The sequence below is a fragment of the Bison bison genome, unplaced genomic scaffold, assembly GCF_000754665.1.
Source record: "Bison bison bison isolate TAMUID 2011002044 unplaced genomic scaffold, Bison_UMD1.0 scf7180017864470, whole genome shotgun sequence".
NCBI classification, from domain to species: domain Eukaryota; kingdom Metazoa; phylum Chordata; class Mammalia; order Artiodactyla; family Bovidae; genus Bison; species Bison bison.
Window position 1 is genome coordinate 2,194,425 of NW_011495031.1, and position 23,502 is coordinate 2,217,926.

General features: G+C 41.4%; 1 protein-coding gene across 6 annotated transcripts in view; it reads left to right on the forward strand.

Annotated features, from left to right (window-relative positions):
* Positions 1–23,502, forward strand: part of PRICKLE1 (prickle homolog 1 (Drosophila)) — a 109,515-nt gene that overhangs the window by 64,426 nt on the left and 21,587 nt on the right. For 2 of the 6 annotated variants that reach the window (XM_010860751.1, XM_010860755.1), the window contains exon 1: positions 23,207–23,416. The exons of 2 other annotated variants lie outside the window; for them this stretch is intronic. The gene's annotated coding sequence lies outside the window, so the exon portion shown is untranslated. 2 more of the 6 variants (XM_010860752.1, XM_010860754.1) reach the window with 2 other exon arrangements.

Sequence of the window (23,502 nt, forward strand, 5' to 3'; positions counted from 1 at the left end):
TTTTATTTAGCTAAATTTTACAATAAGCTTTCTTGCTAATGGAATGAAAGCATTGAATTAGGCTGGGTTTTTAATTCTCTTACTTTTAGAATTATAAACTCACACCTAAAAGAGACATCCTGAGACCTTTTAGTTTCCCCTTCGTGCTCCAGAAATTCTTATCTTTCTGGTGTGCAGAAAGAAACCCATCTATTATGTAGAGAAAAACATCTTTCAGACTCCTAAAGTCCCCACTTTTCTTGTTAAGTGTCCAGTTAAGTATTTAAGGATACATTTGTCTTTTATCAACTGAAATTCCTCTCCTTTGGCTTAAACTCAGACCTCAGGAGCTGCAAGGTGACCTTGAGTTGGGGGAGGAGACAGTGAGGCTGGTATTTGAGGATGACCTTAAAAATAAGCCCATGGAAAAAATGAGATAGGGACCTCTAGTTAAAGATGGTGGATGCACATTTAGCTTTATTCTCTTTCAAAATTTCACTAAGATGACGGTGAATAAATTACTTTTTAAAAGAAAACCCATGAAGATGAGAATGGAAAATAAGAAAATAACATATTTTGGAGGCAGGATTGCAATCACCCTCCATATCCATGAGTTCTGCATCCTTGCATACAGAGGGCTGACGATGAGGGACTTGAGCATCCTTGAATGTTGGTTCTGTGGAGGGGTCCTGGAACCAGTCCCCCACGGACACCAAGGGATGACTGTAATTGGTGGCTGACTTCAAGGACCCAAGTAGGCAGATCCTAATCTAGAAGAAGAGAAAGTTGAGATGCAGCCTGAGTTGTACCATAGACCTCCCAAAAGGCTCAAGAAGGTTTATCCTGGGATGAGAGTAGAGGAGAGGCTCTAGCTATGAAGCACCAGGCACGACTGAGGGAAGGGTTGTTGAGCTGCACCCGACAGGCCCACTAGGCCTGAAAAAAGAGCCGGGAGTCAGCAACAGAAACATCAGCAGTTTAGTGGGCAGTGGCAGCTTATCCGTCTGGAACAAGACCCCACTGTGTGCAGTGGGCAATGGACAGACCTTGTCAGCTGTCTTTGCTACTGAGGAGAGGGGGCAATTACCAGTTATCAGGGAATTGACATCAGGTTGTCTCACTGGTTGCCAGGGAAACTAGCAGAGGGGCACAGCCCTTACTGCCCCTTTGATAAGGACAGTCACCAGCTGGGTCGGGGACAAGTATGTTGGAAGGTTAGTCGAGTGAGTAGGGTGCAGCTAAAGCAGGTACTGGTGGAGCAGGGTCTGTAGAGAAAGCAAGGGAACAGCCGTTTTGGATAGCCTGACCATACAGGGGTCCCTGACCAGAACCAGAGGAATCAGATAACATGCCTCAACTTGCCTTCCACATCATTTAGCCAGGTGTCACCCTGTAAGCAGATGGGAAGTGTTCTTTGGAGAATGTAGTTAGCCAAAAGGAGGCAAACGATGAAAACAAAACTAGAGATAACTCGTTTGACTTTGTATTATCTTAGTCTAGAGTAAAGACAGAGTCAAAAAGCTTCCTTCCCTTGGCCTCATTCTCCCAAATATAGACAGCATCCAATCAGCTTTTTAGTTTCTCATCTGAAAAATGAACAGATAGCTGACAATCAGACATTGAAGAAATGTCTAATATGAAGTGAACATAGAGAGGGCAAATAGAATAGGGAGATGATATATATATATGTATGTATAATTAGTGTTGTCTAAGAAAGGAGAAGTTAGTGTACCAAGTAAACAAGAACAGAATGCTACAAAAAAAAGGAACTTTCATGAGCAAACAAAGCAGCTCTTGGAAATTAAAAAGAAGAAATGAAAAACCATTCACTAGAAGCCTTGAAAGTTGTAGTAATAGAAAATCTCCTAGAATGTAAACTTTAAAACACTAAGAAATGTAAAATATGAGAGAGAAGATGAGGAAATGGGAAATCAGGTCCAGGGAGCCAACATCTAAATAGGAAGAGAAAACAGAAGGAAGAATATCATCAAACAAATTATTCCACAAATTTTCCCAAACTGAAGGACATGAATTTCTGTATTTAAAGACCCACCAAATTCCCTGTGCAGTGTTATAAAGTATAGTCAATATGAAGGACATCATCAGGTAATTTTGAATGCTAGAAATATAAAAGGTCCTACAGCTTTTCAGAGAGGAAGAAAAACAGGTTTCATGACAACAGCTATTAAAAAAAAAAAAAAAAACCCTTTTAGAATTGTTTGATTTTTAAACTATATACTGTATATTTTCCATGAAATGAAATTTTAAAAAATAAAATTTTGAAAAGTGGAATAGGCCAGGATGGGTAAAGAAACTTTGTTTCCATTTTAGTTTGATAATGTTGATCTTTAAGTTTCAGTATCTATTATTCATTTGACAATGGATAATAGATAAACGGTTCAGATTTAATAGCTCATTAGCCCATGAGTTTCCCAAGGCATTTCTGTTGGTCTGCATGCAGTTGTTCTTTCATAACAAAAACTAAGCTGTATTTGGATATTACTTCTTATAAGAACACTGGCAAGAAATTCAGAAAAAAAAAAAAGATGATCATTCTTCCCCCAAATAACCATAAGATAAGAAATATGGTAGGGGGTTTAATAGCTTGCCAGCACACACAGAGGAAAATATGAAATGCAGAAAATAAAAGGATCTGAAATCCCAAAACAGAAGACATAGTTTCAGTTGCTACAACCTGAAACGAACTGCTTTTATTAGATCATTAATGTTTCATGATTTGGGGATATATTTGTATACCATACAACTGTTGGACCGTTTTATTGCAGTGAAGACACCTCAAAGGATTTGTAAAGGCAACAAATGTATATTGGAATAGTCTTGGGGCTCCCGTGTATACTAAATTGAACCTCTTCCTAATATACAATGAAATTATATCCATTTTTATTGTGTAATAATTTTTGTTAATAATTTTACTTATTTATTTAATTTTGGCTGTGCAGGGTCTTCACTGCTGTGTGGGCTTTTCTTTAGCTGCTGAGAGTGGGGGCTTGTCTTCCTTGTGGTGCACGGGCTTCTCATTGTGGGGCTTCTCTTGTGGAGCACAGGCCTTAGGGCACATGGGCTCAGTAGCTGTGGCTCCTGGGCTCTAGAGCCCAGGCTCAGTAGTTGTGGGACATGGGCTTAGTCCTTCTGTGGCATGTGGGATCTTCAAAGGATCGAACCCATGTCTCCTGCATTGGCAGGCGAATTCTTCACCACTGAGTCATCAGGAAGCCCCTTATTGTATAATATTATAATTTTAAAAAAGAGACACACTTAAGCTTTAAGAGAGACTTAAAAAATGAGGAAAGAATTGAGGGTGTGTGTATATATATAAATACAAGGAATAGATAGTGAGTTGCTTCAGGGCAAAGAGCAGCTGTTGTTCCTCTTTATAGCCCAGTATCCAGCACAATTGTCCACCCAGTTGAAGCAAAGACAGGAACCTGAAAAGAACTCCGGAGAGGTTGCCCTAGTGAGGGGTGGAGCGATTACAAAGGAGGATCAGATTCAGATCTTGGCTGCCCGGACTCCACGGTCTGGTTGTCTTTAGCAAGGCCACCAGGCTCACTGCAAAGTACACAGGGTTCCCAATAATAATGGGAGGTTATTTGCTTGTTTTTAAAACATCCTTGATATCCTAGGATATATAAAGCACAGGCTCTGAGAAATAAAGAAAACCTTATAACTTACTGTTTGATGTCAATAAAATCAAGCTGTTCCTAATAAGGCCTCCTGCTTCCAGTATCTAAGTGTCTGGATTTCTTTGAAATAACACTATTTATACATGTCTCTAATGCACAGCTATAAGAAAGGGCTGGAGAACCTCAAAGGTAAATTTTACAATCATTTCCATACCCATTTTCCTGTGGAACTTGATTTGGGAAAGTTGGTGTTTGATTTTCACCGAAGTTAAACAAACAAGGCCAACAGATCAGAGCCCCCATCACAAGTCAGACCTTCAGAGGGAATTCAGTAATTTTTTTTTTTTTTCCTATTAACTTCATACCTGTAAGTCTTTCTCTTTGCATCCTGCAGAGCCGTTATGGGCTTTTATTCTTATTTTTATCCTCATCTGCAAATTTCATGTGGATGCCTGCAGATGATCCTGGGTTCTCTGCAGACACACTTCTTTCTCTTTCTCTCTCTTTCTCTCCTTCTGTCTCTCTAATTATTTGCTGAGGCCACAGATGCCATCCCTTGGCAGCTTCCTCACTCCAGTAGAATAATGAGACCCTGGCTTTTGAGAACTCGGTACTGGGAGTAAATGGTGTTTAAACTGAAGTTTTCCCCACTTTACTGGTAAAACACAATCCTTGACTACTCTGCGGGTGCGATGCCCTTGACTATCCCGCCTGTCCGGTACTGTGGGATGAGGCATTAGAATCTGTGTGTAAACATCGCAGTGAGGGGTAAGCTTAGGGCATCTTCTGAGCAGTGCCTGCTCCTTTTGAAGTGTCTGCTGGATTGTACCATTGTCATGCCCGTTGGAGGAATTCTTTGTTTTACAATGGCAGGGCTCTGAAGAGCCAGCTGATAAGACTTGGGACCCTGGTGTGAAACTGACCCTTTGAACTAGGAAGAATCTTTCAAGATAAGGAAGCCTTGGCGTTTTTATCACACTTTTTATTAGTGCTCTGAATGGAGCAGGTTAGTGTCCTTGCTAGGCAGGTAAATAAAAGTTTTTCAGGCTCTTCAGTAATAGCACAAACTAGGACCCAGGCTCCTTTTTGACAACGAAGCAGACCTTCCAATTGCCTATCTCAATGAAGATTTTTGAGAAATAGCATCAATTTGGGGGATTTACTCAGAACAAAAAGATTAATTGTACCAGGAGTAAAATGCAAATGAAACTCAAAAGACTTTTTCAAGAAAAATGTTAAGTTTCTGACTAAGAAGTGATCTTGATTATCTTTCAGACCAAATGGCATGCATAATTTTTCTTCATAAAGGTCATTGGTAGAACAGAAAGTAGAAAAATTGGCTCCATGGTAATCATTTTTGAATTTACATTTTAATATCCTGAATGTTCCACATCTCAGATATTCTCCTGAAATGAACGGTACTCATCATTCTGGCATTAAGTCACTCAACAAACCTTTGTCAGTCCTGATGGTGTGACAGGCCTGTTTTTTGGGGCAGCATTGAGCAAGGCAGTCTTGCTTTCCATCTACACGAGTCTTCCAGCCCAACAGAGACCCCATCATCACACAAATGACTGAAGAGTGAACTGAAGGTTGTAGGGAACTGACAGGTGCTGTGGCAATTCTTCTTCGGTCCTTCCTTTAGCACTTTATTTTGGGGGATGCTTTAAAGGAAGAATCTCATTTCCCCTTTTTAACAGTTCTTTGAGAGTTTGTGTTTCATGTCTGAGTTTGCTTTCCAACTTTTCCTTCAAGTTAGCCTGAATGCATCTCAGATGGTTTCCCAGAATAGAACTTTCCATTCAGACTAAGGAGCTGCAGATGAGATGGCGAATTCAGGGTACGTGCCTGGGAACTTTCATTGGAAGCTTTATACTGCCTAAACCCCAGAGAGATGAGGGTCTGTGTGGCTGCCCAGGTGATCAGGCTCATCAATGCGCGTGGGCTTCTCTGTCTGGCTGCTATCCTCCCCAGGACAACAAGTCTACTCCACCACCCTGGGGTGTGGCAACAAATGTTAAGACAGGCTTTGGTTAAAATGGCCCTTGTGTATACAGCCGACCTCTATTCCTGGACGGTTTCCTAGACGGAAGAAATCAAAGAGTTAGAGGATTTCACAGCTATGAGACCTTAAAGATCACCTACCATTTTGTGGATGAGAAACTGAACCCCAGAGAGTAAAGGTCTTCCAGCCAGTTACTGGCAGAAGCAGGACCACTATGACAAGCTCTGCCCTCCCCTCCATCCGATACCCAGAGTGCAGCTCCACCGCACCACCCGCCAGGACCCCGAGAGTGCACTCCATCCATCTCCATCTCGCCTTTTCATTCTCACCACTTCCAGGACCTTTCTGCCCATCTGTGTTTGAAGTCATGCAGTTGTGAGCTATTTCCCACATTTGACCTAACCCAAATGTCTCTCCATGTTGTTTTTCCTTTAAACAAGCAACTAACTAATAATGCTATTTATATAGCTCTCTAAGTAATAAACGAAACTCTAAAGAATAAAGCCATTTATGCAACAGTTCTTTATCAATGAATTCCGTTGATGAATTTCTAATTTGGTATATGTTATATACCCGTGTATAAAACTGTTTAGACCAGACCAATAAAGGTTATCCTAAAAACTGCAGTACGGATTTACAGATTTATTACCACTTGCCTTTTTTTTCCTCTCAAACAGTAGCTCATTTGTGGGAATTACATTACATATAATGTTCAGGCATACTTCAGTTTTTAGCCAAAAAAGTCCATGGTACAGGATATTCTAACAGGAAAGTACATTGTGCTAAGATTATTGCCATATAATAAAGTTCTTAGTGCCCTTAAGCTGCATGAGTGTGGAGGATCCTTTATAAAAATACTTACTCTAGGAGAAATATTCCGCCCCCTTCCCCTTTTCCTGTTCCCTGCTTCCTCTACAGAGCCACTTCTTCATGCTTTTCATTTTCTGCTCTAACCATTACAAAACGAGGATGAGTATCTTTTCATGATTTTTGAAAAAAATGTAAAAGCAGTGTTCTCAAGTTGTCATTAAAATATATTTTCACTTTTGTTTATTTATACAGTTAACTTTTGTAAAACCCCAAAGTGACAAATTGATAGATGAATTCAAATAAGATTGACGTAATTGCATTTCACATCCTGATAAAAATCACAGAGGAACAGGAGTTGTAATCCTATCCTACTCTATGTCCTCAGATATGTATTTATCTTGTTCTCTGGCTAATGAGGAAAAATTAATCCTGTCAATACTGCGATTCAGCCTGGTGATAAGCTTCTATGTCATCTGTCACATGACTAGCTGTGGTCATCTTCTGTTTCCCTGCATTAAGTCAACACAGATGTTTTGGCTTTGGAAATGTCCATCAACTTCATTTAGGCTCTGCTGTCTGCTCAGTGCAGTGCAGCCTTCATTGATGGTGTAATGGGGATTGGAGGTTAGTTCCTCCCCAAGAGTTCTTTCTTACCATAATAATAACTGGAGGGGAAAAAATCTTCCATGCAATAAAACAAATTAGAAGACTAAACAGGAAAAAACCTGGTGTGAGAAGGAAAAGAAAATATTAATACTATAACAGAGAAGAGCAAGTGATATAGTTGTGAACAGATTGAATCATTTATTGTCATTTTGGAACAACAGCAAGTTGTGGGCTCAGTTCAGTTCAGTCGCTCAGTCGTGTCTGACTCTTTGCGACCCCATGAATTGCAGCACACCAGGCCTCCCGGTCCATAACCAACTCCCGGAGTTCACTCAGACTCGTGTCCATTGAGTCGGTGATGCCATCCAGCCATCTCATCCTCTGTCATCCCCTCTTCCTCCTGCCCCCACTCCCTCCCAGCATCAGAGTCTTTTCCAATGAGTCAACTCTTCGCATGAGGTGGCCAAAGTACTGGAGTTTCAGCTTTAGCATCATTCCTTCCAAAGAACACCCAGGGCTGATCTCCTTTAGAATGGACTGGTTGGATCTCCTTGCAGTCCAAGGGACTCAAGAGTCTTCTCCAACACCACACTTCAAAAGCATCAATTCTTTGGCGCTCAGCTTTCTTCACAGTCCAACTCTCACATCCATACATGACCACAGGAAAAACCATAGCCTTGACTAGACGGACCTTTGTTGGCAAAGTCATATCTCTGCTTTTGAATATGCTATCTAGATTGGTCATAACTTTTCTTCCAAGGAGTAAGCGTGTTTTAATTTCATGGCTGCAGTCACCATCTGCAGTGATTTTGGAGCCCCAAAAAACAAAGTCTGACACTGTTTCCACTGTTTCCCAATCTATTTGCCATGAAATGATGGGACCAAATGTCATGATCTTAGTTTTCTGAATGTTGAGCTTTAAGCCAACTTTTTCACTCTCCTCTTTCACTTTCATCAAGAGGCTTTTTAGTTCCTCTTCACTTTCTGCCATAAGTTGTAGGCTAGGGGAAGCCTTTTCTATCCTCTGGTTCAAACACCTTCTGGCTTATGTCTATGAAAGTCACGTGATTTATTGTTTTTCTGCTTTGTCTACACACACCTTGATCTTTTTTCTTTTCCCCTGGCTGTGCTGGATCTTCGTTGCTGCTCTTGGGCTTTCTTAAGCTGTGGCATGCAGGGCTACTCTGTAGCTGCAGTTGTGCGTGCTTCTCATTGTGGTGCGTTCTCTCGTTGCAGAACATGGGCTCCGGGTGCACAGGCTTCAGTAGTTGCTCCGCTGAATGTGGGATCTTCCCAGAACAGGGATCCAACCTGTGTCCCCTACATTGGCAGGCAGATTCGTAACCACTGGACCAGGGGAAGTCCCACCTTGATCTTCTTAGTATTTTCAGTAAATATCCCCTGACCCCTGAAATGACATGTCATCTGCTTGCTTTGTGTCCACAATTCTGGGAAGCTAAAGAACACTCAGAACCCAGGGCAACAGCAGATGCCCAGCAGCCTTCAAGTTTCAGCAATCTTACCCAGCAGGACAGCCATTACTTTAAATCAGTGGGAGCAGCACTTGCCTCAGAAGCATCCTGTAAATGGAGCCTTTGCAGAGGAAAAGTGCTGAAATGACAGAAACTGTGCATAATTAAAATTAAGCAGTGCATGGCCCCCAATTTAATTTAAATTTAAATTGAATGGGTTTAAATGTTAGGTATTCAATGGCTCTAATTTCTACAGTTCTCATTTCATGCTTTTTTAAAAACCTATTCTAACAATTCATGAGAAAACTTTGAAAACTATGTTTTAATGATGTTGTGGATTAAAACCAGCACCACAAAGCCACATCCAAAGAATAATTTCACCTAATATGACAAAAGAGAAGTTCAATTTCACTTGAGCAAGATATCTTAACCAAGAGAGGTCAGATCCCCAAAATGACATCTATCCCTTTAGAACTTTTCATGAAAGAGATCTGGGATTTACTTATGAGCATGCATGCTTCATAAGCAATATTGAAGACCTTGGAATGTCTGGGTAGAATTTTGCTTTGACCAGCTACTCAATGAAAACTTGAAGTAGCTCTTCTTTCTCCTCACACAAATTTATCACTGTCTTAGGAGAGCTAGTAACCAAAGTGAATTGTGTCTGTAGACCAATGCATAGTTCCTAAACCCAGTTAGAAATTGCAGTTATCTAGGAAAACTGCATGAAATGTAAATTTATGGCTCCTAACTCAGACTTCTTTTTAAAATTTTATTTCTTGTTGGCCTTGGTGGGTCTTCTTTGCTGCACAGGCATTCTCTAGTTGCAGCAAGCGGGGGCTACTCTCCACTTGCAGTGTCCATGGGCTTCTGATTGCAGTGGCTTCTGTTGTTGCAGAGCACAGCTCCAGGGCACTTGGGCTTCTGCGGCATGAGGGCTCAGTAATTGCAGCTCCCAGGCTCAACAGTTGTGGTGCAAGGGCTTAGTTGCTCCATGACACGTGGGATGTTTCCAGACCAGGGATTGAACCCATCTCCTGCATTGGCAGGAGGACTCCTTAGCACTGAGCCACCAGGGACGCCCTTAACTCAGACTTATTGAATTAAAATCTATGGGGATGTGGTTCAGGCATCTATATGTTTTTAGACTTTCCAGGTGATTCTTTTCTTTTGACTGCACGGGGTCTTTGTTGCAGTGTGTTGTGGAATGTCGCAGCGTGGCTTCTCTTGTTGGGGAGCACAGGTTCTAGAGCACGCGGACTCAGTAGTTGTGGAGTGTTAGCTACTCTAGTTGTGGCAGCTCCAAGGTTTAGTTGTCCCAAGGCATGTGGGATCTTAGTTCCCCAGTCAGGAACTGAACCTGAGTCCGCCGCATTGAAAGGCAGAATCGTAACCACTGGACCGCTGGATAAGTCCCTCTCTGGTGGGAGGGAATCAGTGTAAGTGATTCTTACACTGACAACCGGTGCAGCATCAGTTGCTCTTGGCTAACTGTTATTAGGGACAGTGCCCATCCATAATATCTAAGAGCAAGTTCTTACCCCATTGTACAACTAGAATTTTTAAATTTCATTTAATAGACACTTTTGGAGTATCTCTGCAGGACAAAACAATTTTGCCTTCACTGGGAATTACTGGCCCGTAGCCTGTAAAACACAGAAGCCCTCATCCATCTGACTGAGTGGATACATGGTCAAGGAGTGGGCCCTTGGTCGTGTTGGATTTCAACCCCAGCCCTGGGAGGGGGCCATTTTTTAACCTCACAGACTGAGGAGCCACAAAGCCCTGTCTGCAGGAAGGTAAGCACAAAGTGTTAAACCAGAAAGAAGCAGACAGAAGACTAGAGGAAGAAAGGATTCTGTCTCAGTTTCTGAGTGTTTCTCTTTCTGAACTGTGGTCATTTTCTGAAGCTCAGCTACAGTCCTGCTGTGTGTTGCCTGAGACACAGGCCTATGTCTCCGTCTGTTAAATGATCACTCCCCACCCTTTTTCTCCTTAAATTAGTCTGGTTTCTGTTACTTACAAAATAGTCCTGTTACAAACCTCATTATTTCAACTCAACCCAGTTTGCATAACACAGTTCCCTGATGTATTTAGCACGCTTGGATGCCACCACAAGGGAGAAGAAGGAGCCCACCTGTGGAATCAGTCCAGGGTGACCCCATTCAGGTTTTCTGCCCAGATGTACCCATTTTGGAGGCAAATACACTTTTGTTCATTGTCAGGACATTCTCTTTTCAAGACCCTTGAATTATATAGCTAATAGTTCCCTGTACTCTGCCCACCAGATTTCCCTGAACAAGAGGTTTCCTTCCTGGCTCCACTCCCAGGACTCCTGTCCAGGAGACACACCCCTGAGCTTTCTCTGGCTCTATTTTCAGAAAACTGCCTTTAGCTTCTAACATGCCCTGCTTTTTAAGCACCCTCGTTATTTTTTTTTCCTTGGACCCCACTTTTCTTCACCTCTCATTTCCCCTTTTAAAAAACCATCAGCAGATTTTAATTCGTGTGTGATTTTTGTGAGGAAATGGGATTTTGTTTGTTTTTGCCACAGATGCAAAATTTAAACTAAATATTTGTCTCAAACCTCTTTTCCCCAAGAATCTCTTTTGTCACTTAATTAAATAACCAAGACCCCTTTTTGAATTGCATGCAGCTTGATGATGGGAGGACCACAGGGAGGGACTTTGGAGGCTATAGGAACCTCACACTTGACCTAGGCTGCGTCCCTTTATCATGCGAATTGAGTTAGGGAAGGAAGAAGGTGTGGGGATAAAGATTTCCACGGCTGAGAATTACCCCAGAGGCAGGGAATATTCTGATGAGAATTTATTTGGGACATTTGCGTTTCCTATGACAGTAAGACCTAGAAGAAAAACCAGCTTCATAATTTGTTACTTTTTTTTTTTTCGGTTGGATGGTGCTTTCCTTACAACAGATATTGAAGTCTGTGGTCCTTAATTGTGTTTTGTGTTCAAGTTCCATGGAAGAGCTCTAAATGGAACATCTCATGATTTTGTAAGGTCTGTGCTCTTTTCCATGGTTACTTTAGTTAAGATCTGTATCATGATAGTCCATTTGGGAAAATTCCAGGGATTTTAGTGTGTGTCTTAATTTCTTTACTACCCAGAATGGCAAAGAATCCATCCCCTTGTGTAAAATGAGTGTGAGGAACGTCTGGGCATGCTCATCCAGGTGGGAGTCACTAAGCCCGAGACTGTTCTAGATAAGTGACAGGTGTGAGGTGTTGTCACAAGGCTCTTCTCTTTGACAGCTGAATTGAGCCATAAAATTTTTGAATAATTTATGCAAGTTTCCAGGATTCAGAAAGAGCTAGTGTCGATTTCACAAGGAAATCCTTACAGTTAATTTTGTGTGTGTGTGTCGCTTATCTTTGGCTGAGGTGAAAATATTCAGATTTCCCTATAAGTCAAAATTAATTTTGTAAACTATTAGCCATGGTCTTAGCATCTTCTTTTTGCTTTTCAGTAAAATCAGAGTTTATCACAATCATATGTTTTAATTTATATTTTAAAATATTACAAGATGCCAAGACTTAGTTTAAGAAACCTTTAAAACATCTTTAATTTTGGTGAACTGGTAAGTTTGAATACTCTTTTTTTTTTGTAAGCTGAATTTTTCCTCCTCAAAAAAAAAAAAAAAAAAGGAAAGCAAGGCAACATGTGGTTTGTTACATTCATGGCTCTTCTTAGCCTGTTTTGCATTAGGAGGTTATGGAAACCCAAGACTGAAAGCTCCATAAAGCAAACCTTACAGTGAAGAAAAGAAATAGAGAAAAGAGACATCTGAAACTTGGCCGTTTTTCCCCATCTGCCCTAGAAATACATTCCAGTATGAAATGTGGGTCCCTGATAGTTGGCAGTATAAAGGAGCAGAAAGGCAAATACTTTAAAAAAAAAAATCATACCTATTAAGTACCTTGAGTAAGTAGCCTCTATATTTTCCCTTTAAGAACTATCTAAAACAAAACTATCTGGGAAAGAACAGATCTGTAAATGTCCAGTCATTCCCCAGCCATTCTTTAACTATCAGTTCCTCCCCTACTCAAAACAAAAACTGCCACCAAGAGTCTACCCAGTGAGTGTCATAGCTGCCACTCTTGCCGGCTGGCCTCTGGGAGTGATATGGCAGAGGCCCTAGCCCACTTTTCCTACTTTGTCCCAGTGCTGTTAATGGTGACAGTAAATGTTTTTCCTCACAATGCACAGAAAATTTGCTGCCTAGTTAACACACTAGAGGTCGCTTTAAATTATTTTTCCCCTAATAATTTCACTACAAGTGAAATTGCTTATTACGCAGCATCAGCAACAAAATGCCCAGATGTTCCTATTACAGGCTTTCAAGGATCCCAAATATTTATGTATATGAACGTCATATTTATTCTCCCTAAGAATTCTCTTAATTAGGCATGAGAAATATTTTCCTATAGAGTGACAAGCATTTTTTTGTAGATTTTAATTGTCTGTGAAAAAAACATGCTGCGCTTCATAAAAGGTGTTCTTAGGAATCAGATAGTTGTATGTTCAGAAAAGTCATTATAAAATAGATTCTTGGAAAGACAAGAAGATGATTAGAAATGTTACTTGTGTAGGAACTGGCCCTCCTCTTCTATCTTTTGAATGGTGACTCCATTTGAAGAGGTTATCTACCCATGTCATTGGATTATTTCCAAAAATTTTTGACTCTTTAGATCCTAAAAGCATGATAAGTCATAAAACTATTTTTCTAATGATATTTTCAGTCTTCACTAAGTTGCTCCCCGCTCCCAAACATACCTTTCCAAAAGGTGGAGAGAAGCATTTCAGAGATTCCTGGAATCTTGTTAGAACCTATTGAAAGAGAAGCTAAAGACTTTAGAAATGGTCAGTAATGGAAATGAGGTTTGGTCTATTGTATTAGCAGCAATGCAGTCAGTAATCTTAGTCTGTGTTAAGTAAAACATGTGTGTCCTTCTGTAAGAAGCAGATTGTCTGTACAAGCCTGCTTATATTATATGGAATTATATGAGTGATATTATATGAGTCTTAATAGTTTCTATTATTTGAGCTCATCTGCAACAAATTTTTGTTGGGGGACATTTTGGCAATTACAATCACCAAGAAATGCTGCCAGACTATTAATTCTATTGTCTTTTTTTTTTTTTTTTCCTTTTTATTCATTTGCTGTAACTGAACTGAAGGACCTTAGTAAAACAACAATAATAATGTATTATGGTCCTGGGAGTTGAGCTATAATCAATTTTGTCTGACAGGCTTATTAATGGCTGCATTATTACTGCAGTGCCTTTTTGCCTTCAGGATGTCATGTGAGATGCGTTCAGATGAATGGGTCACACATAAGCTACAAACCAAACCATTCTCGTGGTTTTGCCCTTTGTTCAGCATAATCTGCCTCTAAATCGAGGAGCTGATGGTTGGGCTCCATCTGAGAGTGATACCCTTACTTGAGTAAGAGCTTAGCACACCCTGATACTCTAATGATGAATAGTTGCATCAGAGCAACTGTTATATGAATGATCTTCAGATACAGGCCAGTTTTGTTGTATTTGGACAATAAATGACTTTGTATCTATAGAAGTTAAAAATGCAGTGAAACTGCTTCCAAAAGCTCAGTGTCTCAGTTTTCTGAGGACCCCCAGGATTGGGGGCTGTGGGTGATGCCCCTCCTTTGAGCTGTGCAGCATTTCTGTCCTAGAGGTCAGGGTAGCCAGTGTGTTGTCACTGAGTGCATTGCTTCATTTCTAGATGAAATAATGTGGCATGAACCTTCTAGAATTATCCTTCCTACTTCCTGGTGATATCGCTGAGTCACCAGTTGGGGCAAGCAAAGCATGTTATTTTGCCATTTGTAAGAAGCTCTGCTTTAAAAGCAAATAACCTAGTGGTTGAAGACCATGGGCTTCGATGTCAGACCTGATTCTGAATCCAGGCTCTTGCACTAATTAGCTGATGATTAGATGATGGAGCAACTTACATGTCTCATTTGTAAAATGAGGAATATAAGGAATATAAAATAAGGAATATAACATGCCTTATCATGTTATTAGAATTTTTTTTTAATGTACAGGATTTAACACAAGGCCTAGCCTACAAGTACTCCAGATATTATAGTTACATGATAGTAATAATAATAGTGATGGAGTTTCACTTGGCATTATTATATTCTTAGCGTGTCACCAAATAAAATGCAGTAACATGCTATATGTCCAAGATGATGCACAATTCTAATGCATACTTGACCCCTCATTCTGTGCTGATGCCACCCCTGTCTTTAGGTCACTGCATGTTCAGTGAAAGGAAGGCCATGTGTCAGGTACACGATGGCTTGCTGTGAGACAGCATCCTCTTTCCTCAAAGGATACTAGGATGCTCGTTACATCCAGATCCACCCAGACTGCACTTTTATCCTCACAGACAGCTTCCTCACCATGATCATCATGGGATCATATCACTGCATTTTGTTTGAGAAAGCTCTTTTAAGGAACCAGAAATACCAGAAGGTCTGTTTCTCAAAATACATCTTTTCCAATCACTAATATTAAGCAAAATAGTGACTGTAGCCCATCCTTATTGGTGTAACTGCCAAGTGGAAAGTTTGAGTTTCTGGGTTGTCCCAAAGCTCTGTGCACAGAGGAAGAGAAGATATCTGTTGAGTTAAAAGAAAAAAAATTTCTATTTGAGAAAGAAAATAGGCAGTAATTTTGGTGGAGGGACTGGTCTGAATAAGATGGGGGTCCTGGGGCTAATGGAGAGTCTTAGAGGAATGGAAATGCAGCATAGAAACCTCTGGTGTAATGGGACCTCAGGGAACATTCCTGGACCCATCCCAAATGAAGTCCTGAAGTAAGAGTCAGCCAGGCAGATAAAAATGTGTGGCTAGACAGTTGCACATAGAGGAAACAGCAGGATTAGACAAAGGGTCATGAAACAACATGATATGCTTGGAAACCACAAGTTCTGGAGCCAGAGGTGAGATATGACAAGTGATGGAGATACAGTCGGAGGGATCAATGGGGGCTGGAAATGAAGGACCTTCATTTATCCCATGGAGGTGCCAGGAAAACTGAAGAAGGGATTTTTAAAGTAGAAGAATGATATAGGTTTATAGTGCTCAAGTGAGGGAAAATGGGTATGTAGGGAAGAGAAGCCCTCGAGGCTTGGCTGCTGTAGCATCCCAGGATGGGGGACAGGGTGAGATAGAAAATGGAAAAGATGCAAAGATCCAGTTAGTCCCTGAATGAGGGCAGGCAAGAAGAAGGGCACTTGGTGAAGGAGGCGCCTGTGATGGTCAGGTGTCTGGCTTACTGGGGGTACTGGCGGTAGGTACCATAAACAGACCAGGAAGAGAGGAGGAAGGAGGATTATTGGTCTGGAGGTGGGTGGAGCATATCATTTAGTAATTTGAGCTTGCTAAAGAGATTTCACTTTAGCCAATTGGTTTAAGTTCATTTCAGATCCTATATGCTAAAAAGAATAACGTAAAAGATAAATTTTATGAGGTTCCTTTAAATATTAAAACTAGAGAGTTGAACACTAAATTAGTTGACTCACTTTTTTCCAAATAAAAATAGAGAAAACAAAATCAATGGATTGATAATTGAGATAATATAAGAGTGCTTAACAAGGTCTGGAACCAGTCACTGAGCATTCAGCAAATATTCACAGAGAAAACTCTATGTAGCAGGCAAAGTACCTAATGGGGTAGGCCTGAGTATCTAAGCACTTGGGATAGATTCATTGCTAAACAAAATAGGCAATATCGCTTCCCTTAGCCCGTCTATAATTCAATGCAGGTACAATGCTGAAGAGATGAGCACTCCAAGCATAAAAGACAAAGGAAATATTAAAAGTAACTTTCATCAAAAGATAGTTACTTACCTAGAGCTATGTGATTTGATCCAATATAACAATTGGAATTCCAACTCCTGGCCCTGGCCCAACCTGGGATAGCTGGTAAACCAGTCCCCACTACAAAATCACCTTGTGTAAATTCCCACAGTTCCAGAAGGGGACTTGGTATCTTAGATAAGATAAAGAAACTACAGAAAGCATGGCTGACCTTTTGTTTTTGGCAAGAGGCTGCTTGAAATAATTCTTTGCGGACACCTCTGTAAGAACGTTATTGTACATGGCAGTTGTTAAAAGCTGGCCCACCCTCATTGGCCCAGATATTTCCTTGTGGAGAATCAACCATCTTAGGTAGTGGAGAGTTTAAATAGCATGAAAAATACAAAGGTGAGCTAAATAGCTTTGAGTGTGTAGTTCATGAAGCAAAGCAGCAAATACTCTATAATTTTAATTTTTAAGACAAAGCAGTATTTATTATTTACATGTTTTGCACAGAATACAAACTGCAAGATTGCAGAGCTCACCTAACACACCAAGTTTCCACTTTTTGTTTCATCTCTGCAGCAGGCTTGGCTGGGTTATTCTACATAATCTTCCAACCTTAGAGTCATGTACCTGTTTCCTTCCATAATGAATGACCCTGAGCTCTAACACTGGAGGATGCCAATGCTGTATTTTAAGAATGGATTCCAACAGGAAGATAAAGTTTGAACTTAGAAACGTAAATATCAACACTTTGGGTTACCTTGAGTTTATCTTCCATGGACAGTGAAAAATATCTGCAGTTTCAAGCTGGAGCTCTCATATCAGGGCTAACTTGTTGATTGTCTTTCCAGGAAACCATGGGAATGCTGACTTAAGAAATGGTGGCCCCCATCTGCCAGTTCTCAAAGTCCATGCTGGGCCATCCCAGCCCAGTCTCTCCGCCCTCAGACACACTGCCCTTGACTCCTGGAAAGGCTTTCAGGCTCTTTCCATCTGGTTTCCCTGCACTGCTGTCTCTGCCCTCCCTCTAATGAGGGCAAAGACACAGTCATTTCGCTCTTCTTGAAGCCTCTGTGACTCCCTGTAGCCCTTGGAATAGCTGAACAGCCCTGGCACACGCAGCCATTTAGAGTCTGGACCTACCTCCCGGCTGTGCTCTGCCACATCACTGTGGGTTTTCTAAGGGCAGCTCACTCTTTTGGCCCTCAAGCTTTGACAGGCCCAACTGGGCCTTGGTTCCTACTCCCAACTCCACTGATTACCCTGATCAACTACTTCAAATCCTTTCAGGCCCAGCTCAGATGTCACCCCACTTTCCTAGATTCTCACCTTCTAACCAGAATTGATCGATCAACGTTTCCTCTTACTCTTATATTAGAATTTTAACCATACCTCAACTTTAGTATAATCACAACATACCATGGTTTCTTATGTGTTTTGGAAAATTAGAACAATTGGTAATTTTCCCTACTCATCTTGTGTGTTTTCCTATGCCTTCTATTTTATCAAGATATAAATAGAATATGAAATTTAAAATAGACCTAAACCCTCCCCTTAAGGACTTCATATTTAAATATCATATTCTATGAAGTCCTTAAGGGGAGGGTTTAGGTCTAACAGAGCTGCGCTGAATTAAATATCTTTTGATTCAACCAAAGAATCTATCAATAAATCAATGGATGAATTTATGAAGCATCAGCCTGGAACAACAGGCAGCTCTTGTTCCAGTATGTCTGGCTCCATGGAAATTTGGGACTGATGACTGCAGCAGAGGTTTCACCCTTGAAGTTTGTGACTGAGCAGAAGATAGCACAGGGAGGAATTATGTATTCATATATCTTTCTGTATCAACTAATAACAATTCAAGAAATCATTTTATGCTTGTGAGCGTTTCTTCCTTATATTAATATTGTAGAATATTTTCTTTAATGTTTCTTAAACCATTTTTATAAAGGTTTTATATGAGCATTTTGAAAAAAAAAAAGGTTGTAAATAGTGTGAAGATACAAAGGTACAATTATTTTACAAATAGACAGTTGACCCTTGAACAACACAGGTTTGAACTACACAGGTCCACTTACCCTTGACAGTTTTTCAGTAGTAAATGCTAAGTGCTGCACTGTCTGTGAATCTTCGGATGCAGAGGAACCAAGGAGAGGGGGTTATACACAGATTCACCCCACCTTGCTCAAGGGTCAACTGTAAGTTCAAAAGTCAAAGTTTCCATCTGCCTTTCTCTAGAAATCATATCAATGGTTCAGTAATTATATTCCTCTAAATAGTTTTGCTATGCATACCTTAGCCAATATATTATTAGCTATAATAATGTGATCATACTATGTATTGGGATTTGCATCTCAATATTATCCTGAATAACTTTCCGTGTATAGATCTCTCAGTATTTGTTTGAATAACTTTGTTTATAGCTGTGCTGGGTCTTCATTGCTGCGACGGCTTCTCTCTAGTTGTGGCGGGCCAGCGCCTCTGTTTAGTTTCGGTGCTCAGGCTTCTCGCTTCGATGGCTTCTCGTATTGTGGAACATGCATGGGCTGTAGGGCACTCATGCTCCGGTAGTTGCGGCTTCCGGGGTCTTGAACACAGGTTTAGTCATGGCACATGGCTTAGTTGCCCTCCAACACGTGGGAGCCTCCCACACCAGGAACAGAACCTGTTCTCCTGCACTGGTAGGCAGATTCTTCACCACTTAGCCACCAGGGAAGCCCCCTAGATGTCTCAATATTGATTGGAGGATTTATTCTTTATTTCTTAACATGTTGGCGGTTTTTCAGCAATGAAATCTTAAGTATGTTGTATTAAACCACAGATCTATAGGAATAGAGAAAGTTGAAAAACTTAAGGAAGGTTTAAGTTCTTAAGGAATACAGGTTTAATTATCTGTCCATGGAAAGAGACATTTCCTGGACTGGGAAAGGGCTGTTTCAGAGCAGTAGAGAGTGAGTGGTGGGTTTTTACTAGAAGTCATAACTCTGAGCAAGAGTCAAATGGAAGGACCTGATCCTATTATATTCTTCCACCCAGCCTGGGCTATAGACTCAAGACACCTGCCTGTTATTAGTGTCACAACCAGCTATCAAATTTTAAGAGACTCAAAAAATATTAGAACTGGTGGAGTCTCTGGAAGCATCTAGTTTGAGATGGTGAAGCCTGAGTTCTAATACCTCAGGCTAATACCTTAGAGAAGTGATTTGTCCCTGAGCCTAGTAACTGACGGATAATAGACTTTAAATTCTCCTAACATCAAACCCAGTGCATCGAGATATTTTGCAGGGAGGATTTACCTTACTCTCAAAGGAGTTAGGAGTTGGGGGAGGGGATGGCTGGCTGGGAGGATTGGAGTAGTAAATCTAAAGAGGGACTGGGTGTAGAAAATGTTAAAGAACCAGTGCTCTCTAATCACATTGCTTTAAATATAATCAAAGGCGGAAAGAAAGTAATTGGAGACCTAGAGAAACTGCAACCTATTATAAAACAACATCCAGCCTATTAACTCTCGGAAGAGCTGATACTGCCTTCAGGCCCTTCCCTGGGGCTGTTGAGGACTCAGCTGACCCTAGAATTTGCAGGTGTTCAGTTAGCCATCAGGATATACTGCCCAATCAGAGATACAACACAAATGTTAGAGTTAAAAAGAAGGTAAAACACTTTACATAAACATTTAGTGGTAACAAATTTGGTAACAGACTTGAAGAATTATGATTATAATTGTTTTTCTGGATCTCGGTTTTTTTTTCTGGACAAGATGTGGGATCCTACGGATTGTTGTCAACTCTAGCATTGTCTGACTCTATGATTTATTTTTTGAGCTATTTTCATTAGAAATTGCATCCAACATTACAGGTGTTGTGATTCTTTTAGTTACCTATCTCTACACAGTCAGAACTACCCAATTGTTGTCCTGAAAACTATCACCCTACTGAACATTTCCTATGCCAACCGCCCCTTAAATTTAGTGAGTGAAATGTCATTTGATGAATTTCAGAGTCCTTGATCTCTCTTTTCTGTTCAGAAACATAGACATTCAATCATTTAAATAGACTCTTCCTAGATGACTGACTTTTAGTTACAAATCCTTCCACATAGCTGTGACCAAGAGCAACTCTTACTCTTAAATAAAGTAGGTCTGTTTTACAAATGGAAAAATAGAAGCAAGGAGCAGAAAAGACCTCAAGGTCACCATATACAAATCATAGGAGAACCAAGGAATAGAACTCAGTTGTGCTTTCTATTTTGTACGTTTATCTCCTTCTCCCAGACCCAATAAAGCTGACATTTGACAACCAAAATGCTCCCTCTTTATTTCTCTGCCCTTGGCGGTTTTCTTTCTGTCTGTCTTAGTCTCCTCCATTAAGACACTGGAATTCAGTCTGGCTTTAGGTTAGAAACAAAAGTTCCTTGTTCAGGTATGGTATGGCAATGAAGGCCTGAGAAGAATGTCCCCAACCCATTCATTCATTTACCTCCTGCTTATTGAACTTGTCTACTAAGTGTGGGGCATGAATCTTAGTGCTGAGAGTATAGTAACGAACCTGCAAAGGCTAGGGAAGAAGACAGGCAGCAAACATGAACAAATAGGATGTCAAGCAAGAGTGCTGTGAAGACAGCACAAATAAGGGGGGTGGGGGGGTGATATTTGGGATGGGCAGCTGGAAAAGGCCACTCTGAGTGAGAGTAGGGCAGAGACCTGTTGGCTAGAGGGAACCAGGTCCTGTGAATTTCTGGGCTTCCTTTCTCAGCCTCCTGGCAAGTGTGATTTCCAGGCAATGAATATTCCTCCCCGCTAAAACAAAAGGATGCTGGTTGGGGGCCTTGCTCTCCATCCTGCATAAGTTCACCCTTGACAATAACAATGCCTTTCAGACCGGACTAAGGTCTGTTGCATTCAGATTGAACTTTAGTAGGAAGTTTTTAACTGTCTCCAAACCCACTTCATCACTGAAAACACTTAAAATAGGCAATAAAGCTGACCGTAACTGTTGAAAATGTAACAAACAGTATTTACCAGTAACTATGTGAGAAGAAGCACACTTAGAATGGCAGACATTTAATACTAGTAAATGTTGCTATGGCTTGTAGTTGGGAGGGTTCTGGGGCCTTGGCTAAGGTGTAGCTCTCCATTAAAAGCTTTCAAAAAGGATCCACCTGGCATAGCATTGGCCTGCTGATACTCCCTGTATTATGATAGTTTGGGTTTGATTTAAGTCAGTAATGGACTGCACACTGTCAGTTGATGACTTCCCTGACAAAGTCCAAACAGAAATGAAATAGGAAAAAGGAAATCTGACCTAGGTATTCACGACTCATTTCACAGCTCCCCAGAGGAAAGTGGTCATCTTTGAAGTCCATCTCTGCCCTCTCACCAATCTCCATACAACCTGAAGGCAGAGGAGATCTACATTAGAACTGTTTGGGAACCATCTTCACAACTTGTGTTCTAGATTTACCAACATAGAGTATGTTTCAATAACAGATCCTGTTGCCTAAATCAGTGTTTCCAAGCTAGTCTACCAGCAGAGCCATTACCTTTTTGGGGGGCCTCTGCCACTTTAAAAAAGTAACTTAAAAAAAGCAGCTTCTCAGCTGCCTTGCTTTGCAGCAGAGATAACAGAAATTGGCCACAGAGTTATTTACTTGACTGCTCTATTTATAGCAACTTGCTTGTGTATTTTTAAATCACAGTTACAATGGGCTATTGTTCCGTTGTATACTGTAGAAACATATATGTTGCAAATCACTCCCAAAGAATCCGGAGGGTTTAAGGATTTTTTTTTCCCGAATATAACTTGAAAAAGAGGTAGGATACCCAAGGAACTGGTGACCATTTTAAGTTGCATTTTATAAACTGATAAAGCTCTTAAATATTGCATCCTTTTCTCTCCCTTCTTTTGGCATATCGCCTTGTGATAAGGAGGCTATTGTAGAAATTAAAATTTGTAGTTTTGAAGCGACTCAGTCTTCTGCTGCAGATTGTAGTTTCTTTCTGGGCTTGCCTTGAGGTCCTGTTTTTGCTTCTCTTGGTCCTATCGGTAGGCAACTAATGCCAAGCTTCACTTTCTCTTAATGTACCTAGAAATATTAACAGCTCAGAAACAAGGTTAGCCATGAGTATGAGCATAGTCCTTGTGTTTGAATAATTATATTCACTTAACAACTCTTATTCATGTACTTGATTGAGTGCATCCCGTGACCTGGTTCCGTTTCTTTGGATGTTATTTACTGATAAAAATAAATCTGCGCTAAAAGCAGTAGGAATCTCTCGAAATGCAAGGAAGGTCCTAAGAGGAGAATTCATATGTTAATGAGCCCTTCCAAGTGAGAACTTGGTTAAACGTGCCATTTGCTGACATCATTGTTATGGGCAGAGAGGAGATGATTTCTCTAAGAGGTGTCCTTGCATATGCTCCCAGCGTTTTCTGGCCCGCGCGTGCACCTGCGGGAGGGGGAAGTTTACATAAGCGCCCTGGGGTATTTGCATCTCGGCTTTAACACTCACTAGGGCTCCCGGGAATGGAGCGGGCGGACCGAGGTAGGTGCTCGAGCCACGAGGCTGGCCAAGTGGGTGGGTAACTTTTCGAGGAATAGTTCGTGCGCGGGACCTGTGGAGACCTGCCAGGGGCACGGTCAGCAGTGACAGTTCCTGGAAAGCGGGGGCAGCGGGATCTGGCCGGGTAGGCTCCTACTGCGGACGGGAGCGGGGAGCGGAGTTGGGCGGGGATCGCCAGCCCGGCGGCCGGCCCGCAGCGAGGCAAGGAGGGTGGGACCGTCAGGAAGCGAAATGGTTACTTTTTTTTTTTTTTTTTTTTAATGCGGGCTCTGGTTACTTTTGAAGATCGCGGGCCCAAGAGCAGAGGGGAGACGGGTTTTTTCTTTCCGCGGTGGCGGATCCTGGAGAGACGCGGAGCTGAGGCGTGGGGGATGCGGTGGCCTGGGCGAGGCGACTCCAACACGGGAGAGCAGAGTCGGCGACGCCGGCGGGGACGAAGGATCTCTGGAAATCTGGGGGACTTCTTGCCGGTCCCCTCACGGCAGGTTAGACGGCAGCTGCGGCTGAGGATCACCGCGTTGTACCGAAAGGGGACTCACAGGACCCGCCGGCGGACCGCGCGTCACGGCAG